Here is a 7604-nt window from a genome sequence, read left to right on the forward strand (position 1 = left end):
CAAATGTTGGCATGGGGAAACAAACTACCGTGAATACAGCTGTGGTTGTGCTACTGTTGTTGGTTTGGTTTGGTTATTTTTAAGGATCAAGTTGTGGGTTTGGGAAAGCCTAACTTTAATCTCTGTGGAATTGCTGGCTTTGAAATGAGTTCTCAACTATCAAGTACCAAACACAGAAGGAAACGTGGCCACTATTAAGATTGCCAGTGTCAATGGAAAACCCTGATCTAGCAGACTAGAAGCCCAGTTACTCCTCATCCCAATGACTGAGATATATCACTGTGATGATATGACGCTGTCATTTACTGAGCTCTGAGGGTGGTTGTCTCCCTAAAATTTGCATGTTGAAACCTCATGCTCAGCATGATGATAGAAAGAAGTGGGGCCTTTGAGGAGTGATTAAGTCATGAGCCCTCCTTCTTCATGAATGGGATTAGTGTCAGCACTGGCTGCTCTTACATCACCTTATCACAAGCTTGAGTTATCCGACAAGAGGGAGACTCAGTTGAGAAAATGACTTCATAAGGTCAGACTACAGGCAAAGCCGGTAGAGCATTTTCTTAATTAGTGATTGATGGGGGAAGGCCCAGCCCACTGTGGGTGGGGCCATCCCAGGGCTGGTGGTTCTTGGTTCTGTAACAAAGCAGGATGAATGGGTAATTTATGAAGAAGATAGGTTTATTTTTGGACAGTTGTTCTAGAAGCTATGAAGTTCAAGACTGGATGGCTACTTCTGGCAAAGACCTGATGATGCTACACAGCATGGCACAAGTTAGAGCGGAAAGTTGGTATGTGCAGGAGAGGCAAAGCCCAACCATAACCTTCCTTTATAACAACCTGAGCTTGTGATACCTAATTCTGTAAGCACTTTCCCAGCCCTATGAAAAAAATCATTCATGCTCTTTTTATTTCTAATTTAAATTTTTGTTAATTTATTCACTCTGCATCCAGTCAGAGCACCGTCCTTTGTCTCCTCTTGGTCCCTTTCTCCCTCCCTCATTCCTCTCATTCCCTTAGTCCTCAGAAAGTGTGAGGGGGACTCCTCCCCTGCCAACTGGCCCCAGCCTATCAAGTGTCATCAGGACTGCCTCTTCCTCTGTGGCCTGGTAAGGCAGCCCTGCCAGGAGGAAGTGATCAAAGAACAGCCAACAGAGTCAATGTCAGAGACAGTCTCTGTTCTTCTTACTAGGGTACCCACACCGAAACTGAGCTGCCTGTTGGCTATATGTGAGCAGGGGCTTAGGTCCTCTCCATACATGGTCCATGGTTGGTGTATCAGTCTCCGCCAGCACCCCTCACCCCGTTGGTCTTCTTGTGGAGCTACTGTCCCTTCGAGATGCTCTATCCCCCCTTTCTTTCATAAGACTCCCTGTGCTCTGCCCAGAGTTCGGCTGTGAGTCTCAGCACATGTTTCCATCATGCTTCTTAAAGGCTCACCTCTTACCCCCACTACGTTGGTGATCAAATTTCAACTCAGGCTCATGCAGTGTTCTCTACAGCATTTTCTAGATGTAAATATCATGACTGCGATAGAGGAAAACATCTGCAAGTGAAGAAACTGGGTGTTCTGAACTAACTGGCTTCCACAATATCATATACTTCAACTAAATTTCACTAACTCCTGATAGCAGTGAGATGTAATTTGTTTCTCTTTTTCATGGGTATCCAGGGAAGGCAAGTAAGGTAACTTTACACCCGTGATTATACTTGGGGTGTTCTCCAGCCATGGCACAGTGCGTGCAGGATCCACATGGTAGTGCATTTGTCACACACAAAAATATAGGAGAAACTCCACTTAAAACGCTAACTAAAAAAGAAAGAAAAGAACCTAGGATCTCTTAGAAGGACTTCAGAGCAATTGTTTGGCTTGTAAAATATTTCTTCTGGACAATTTAAGCAACCAGAGACAATAGAAATTTAACCAATACTATTAGAAGACACAATACATAAATTATCAATTAAAATACAGTGAGAGGGCAAAGGAATTATTAAACAAATATAGAGCCAAAAATATGTTAAAGGTCATAATGTGTTCTGCATTTAGATGGATACAGTGGGGCTTTTCCAAGTCCCTTTGACCACTCTCTTAATAAAACCAAACATAGTTTGATTCTATTGTCTGCACAGAATGAAAGCAGAAAATTATTAGAGTCTTTCTCTCTCCACCAGCTCCCCAGTAAATGAAAAGACCAGCATTAAATCAAGTTATTCTACATTAGTTCAACCACTGTGTATTAACTCCCAGTGGAAAGGTTTCATTTTAAGCCATTTTGGAAGGTTCCAGTAATAGGATCATAGGCCCAGATAAGAAAAAAAATAATAAATGCCACTGAAAAATGTGCATGAGAAAAGCCTCTCACTGCATATCATTTAAAAGAAATTCCACCGGTCTCTGGAATAAATAACTGCATAGCAGCTCTATGGCTAGCCTGTGTGCCAGACCAGGACAGACAGCCTATGGCAGAGTATTCCAAGTATCCAAAGAATGAATTTGCTTTTAATTCCAAAAGGCAGGAAGTACTCTCTTTTGGAACCATAAACATCCAACAAGAACAACTGTCTAGGGGAAGAACATTTTTACTTAGTAAAATTTAGAAGCTATTTAAACCTTGACTACACAGTATTTAAATACTTGCCAGTACTCATATCTCAAATGCAGTTGCTTTGGGCATCTTTGCATCTCGATTGAAGTTATGGTAGAGAAGAAAGGAGGGATAGAGTAAAGCAACAGACACCCAAGCAAAAATTTTAATTAGATGCTTCATGCGTTTCATAAAGTAAATTTAAAGTATGGTTGGGAACAGTTTGAACTGATCCAGCCAGTTGATAACTATCAGGTACCTGGATTTAGCCATTTATAATATGAAGATAATACCACATTCTCTTTTATTTATTAATTAAATATAGAACCCCTGCAGTATTCTGTGAGGATCCACTGGCATAGACGCTCTTATGGTGACCAAGGTAGCCTATTCATACTGCACAAAAGAGGTTGGGTTTTATAGGTTAAACCATAGACTCTATGAAAGTTTGTGAAGAAGGAACTGGGAAGAGAGAAAGTACTCCAAAGGCTGTTATTGTTTCTTACATGAGAAAACCATGACTAAGAACAGGAGAAAGTTTTTCTCAGTGTTGCAAAGCAGCTCATGGTTTATACTTCTCTGCATGTATTTCTGTCAATCCTCTGCCTCTGGGGAGCCTACTTAACCTGCTCTCAAGTTTCCATCACATTCTTCTGTCTATAGGAAATTGTCAACTGAAAGGAAGAAACTTATGGAACAATCAAAGATGGATACCTCTCTAGCAACCTACTGGAAAAATCTGGTTTCAATAATTTTGGTCACAAACAAGCTAGAGCTGAATATTCTCTGGATTTTGTCTCCTTGTTATCAGACTTAACAGAAGTAGAACCATGGGCAAAGGAAGCCATGTCATTAGCATAAGGGACATTGCTAATGATTCTGGAAGCTTCTTTTCAGTGAACACTATCAAGTACACATATATTCTTCTGTAAGTTCTTCCCACTGCATTTCATTCCTGTAAAATGCGCCTTCAGCTGTGCCAGCTTTGCTGTTTATACTCAAGTAAACTACAGAAATGGCTTTTCTTCCAATCTAGAATCATTCTATATTTTGAAATTATTTTTTATAACATTAAATTATGTTGTGAAAAAAATGCATATATAAGCAGAAGATCTCAAGGAGTAGGAGGGTTCTCTGTCTCCTTTAGGTCTTATGTAATGGAAATATAGTGTCTTTGATCAAATCAACTCCTCTTTCCCTCTCAACTCCTCTCCCTCTGCATCCCCCCATCTTCCCTCCCAAATGTACTATTTCTTTTTAAAAACCTACTGGGTCTACTCAGTACTAACTGTATGTATATGGATGTAGGACTCTCTACTGGAGTATGGGTTGCCTTTCAGAGGCCTCATTCTTAAAGAAAATATACTCTCCTTCCTCCAAAAGCCATCAATAGCTAAGGGTAGGATTTCACAAGTCTTCCTCCTTCCATGCTGGAATTCCTGCTCTATTTCTCTTGTTCATGTCTTGTACAAGCAGTCCCAGATGCTCTAAGGACATGTATACAATACTCCTGTAATGTCCAGCATGTGCTTCCCTTCAAATGTTCGCTAGTTCTGTTTTTATAATCTTCCTGCTTTCTCTTTCATGATAATCCCTGAGCCTTGGGAAGAGGGATGTAATCCAGATGTTTTACTTAGAGGTAATTACTCCATAGACTTAGTCTCTGCATGTTGATCGGCTGTAGGTCTGTATAAATGCTCATCTATTGCAAGAAGACACTTCTCTTATGTAGCAGATTTGCCAATCTATGGGTATAAAGACAAGAACTTAGATGTCAGGTTTTTGTTATGTAAATTTCTCAGAATAATAATATTAGATTCTCCCTTCAGGCCTATGATCTAACCAATCATGAGATTTTTGACTCAGTCAACAGTACCCAGGCATGGATTCCATTTTATGGAGCGGGTGGTAAAGCCAATCAGAAAATGACTGGTTACTCTCTTAACATTCATGAAACCACTGCTCTAATGGGCATGCCTTGACAGTCTGGTTTTTATTATGGCTTACAGGGTTTGTAGCTGGGTAAGAGTGACTACTTTTCTCCTTCAATAGCCTACATAGCACTGTCCAGCATTATGAGAGATGGCTACTAGAGAATGAAGTTTCCAGGTCAGTACCAGTTTGATTTCTCCATGTCTGTTGATTCAAGTATGTGTCAATAGGGTCTTACCCTCAAGTTCTGGAGAGTCACCAAGAGCAAAAGCAGTGTAAGTAGACTGCAGTTCTTGAGGGTCTACTGACCAGCAACTTGAAAAGAGGGAGCCATGCCTCCCTGGCAGTGGGCTTTTCAGTGTGTGTTTTATTAATAGATCTTGTTTATTGCTTCATTCGGATGATCTTCCTGCCTCAGTCACTCAAGTGACTCAAATTCCAGGAACATTGCCATAGCACTGAGATGAGTGAAAAATTTATTAACTGTAAAAAGAAAAGTTTGTATTTATTAATTTAATCATCTAAATTAATTTTAATAAGCTCTTCAAATATCAACAAATGGAGCAATCTCTCCAACCCAGGTGTACAGATTTTAGTATGATTATCCTATATTATAGGTCTAATATGCACTTATAAGTAAGTATATACCATGTGTGTCCTTCTGCTTCTGGGATACCTCACTCAGGATGATCTTTACTAGATCCCACCATTTGCCTGCAAATTTCATGATTTCCTCATTTTTAATTGCTGAGTAGTATTCCATTGTGTAAATGTGCCACAATTTCTGTATCCATTCCTCAACTGAGAGGCATCTGGGTTGTTTCCATGTTCTGGATATTACAAATAAAGCTGCTATGAACATGGTTGAGCAGATGTCCTTGTTGTATACTTGAGCATCTTTTGGATAGATGCCTAAGGGTGGTATCCCTGGATCTTGAGGCAGCACTATTCCTAATTGTCTGAGAAAGCACCAGATTGATTTCCAAAGTAGTTGTACCAGTTGGCATTCCCACCAGCAATGTAGGAGGGTTCCTCTTTATCCACATCCTCTCCAGCAAGGATGCTGAACATTTCTTTAAATGTTTCTCTGACATTCAATATTCCTCTGTTGAGAATTCTCTGTTTAGCTCTATAACCCATTTTTTAATTGGATTACTGGGTTTTTTGGTATTTAACTTCTTAACTTCTTTATATATTTGGATATTAGCCCTTTGTCAGACATCAAACTTATTTCTTAAAGAGTAAAATAAAATGGATGCACAACTTTCTAGAGATTTTATTGCCTAATCATCCTGAAAAATAATTAACTATGAGAGGGTAACACGTATTATGGTCTGATATCTACCTTATGCTAAAGTCTGAGTTTATGCTTTTAATCTTGTTTTTCAGATGTTGCTATAATCTCTGTTGTGTGATGTTCCACTCTATTCTGCTTTGAGACAGAATCTCACAAAGCCCAGGCTGCAGTCCAGTTCATACATAGCTGAACTTCTGATCCTTCTGCCCATCTCCCAAGAGCTGCAATTACAGACTTGTACCACCACACTCAGCTTGCAGAATTCCATATGAAATACTGGGGACAGAATCCAGGCCTTCCACTCAGTAAGAAAACACCTTACTGTGCTCTGGTGAGATATAGACCCAGCCCCTACTGTCCTTATTTTATAACCCAGCAATGCAAAACCTTGTTCAAGGTGACAGAGCTAGGAAATGCTGAATGGCTATTTCCTCACCATGTCTAAGCATCAATATCTCTTTCTTACACAAGAAACCCATAAATAATCCCTGCATCTTCAGTAAGTCAGATCTAACTTCCTTTTGTTTTAATGAGGATCTGTAGACCTCTAGAAGGAGCCTACATTTATGTTACTAGCCCAGGGAGAGTGCCAACCACAATGGGGTGGGCCCTCACCCTATCAATCACTAATTTAGAAAATGCCCCCATAGGCTTGTCTCCAGCTAGATTTTATAGAGGCATTTTCTCAATCCAGGTTTCCTCCTCTCAGATGACTCTAGCTTGTGTCAAGTCGTCATAAAACTATCCAATACACTTAATCTTTCTAAATAATCCCTTGATCTTCTAGTGTTGGATGAACTTTATGTCTTGAGTCATTGAGGTTGTCACATATATGGAATCTTGCAAATATCTAGCTGCAAGAACAGGCAAAGTTTGATGGACAGAGGGTGCATGGGACTAAAATTCCTTCTCAGCTATAGTTCATCAGAAGCCACTTTGCACAAATTTTGCAGGGTCTGTCCTTGACATCTTCTGAATTTGGCTCAACAAACTTTAATGTTGAGACACCTCAACTCTAATAGCTCATCTTCCTTGTCCAAACCAAATCTTTTCTCAGGCAGAATCAAATGTGAACCACACATAGCCCATTTAAAATGCTTAAAATTACCAGTTACAGAAGATGCTGCGTATACTCACATTCTTACGTCTTGATACTTTGAGTTGGAAAGCTTTGTCCCTCTGGAAAACTTTGAGATATCAGAAAGCAGGTGGGCTCAAATCTTTTTGTAGATTCCTGAGATAAGACCTTGTAGGCAACCACCTGCTCATCAAATCTGGCATACTTTTCTACTAAACAAAGGCCATGTCCTGAGAGAGCAATTGCCTAATTTTCTGTGAATAGCAGTACAAGACACATAGATATGGTCAGTTGCAGAGATTTTTTTTTTTTAGGCCATTTCTCACTTTGCTTTGTAAGTGGTCACAAGCAATCTTCTCACCTCATCCTCCTGAGTAGCTGGGACTGTAGGTACAGAATATCAAGCCTGGCTATTAGGAAGTATTTTATATGCCTTATGTGTATCCAAACATATATTTATTGAACCCTAACACACGTGTTACTCAAAACAAAATTTGAGTGCCTACCTGTGAAGTGGGAGAAGTGAAGGAAGTGAAAGGAAATAACCCTAATTGGTTGGCCTGATCCTCAGACCACCTACCTCATTCCACCATCTTAGCTGATTTGAAGATTGTTTATTCTTTAGTTATTTATATGCCTAAACAGTGCATGGTTGGCAAGGAAGGAAAGAAGGAAGGAAGGAAGGAAGGAAGGAAGGAAGGAAGGAAGGAAGGAA

Source organism: Psammomys obesus, unplaced genomic scaffold (genome assembly GCF_907164565.1).
Source record: "Psammomys obesus unplaced genomic scaffold, mPsaObe1.curated_primary_1811, whole genome shotgun sequence".
In the NCBI taxonomy this organism is placed as follows: Eukaryota; Metazoa; Chordata; class Mammalia; order Rodentia; family Muridae; genus Psammomys; species Psammomys obesus.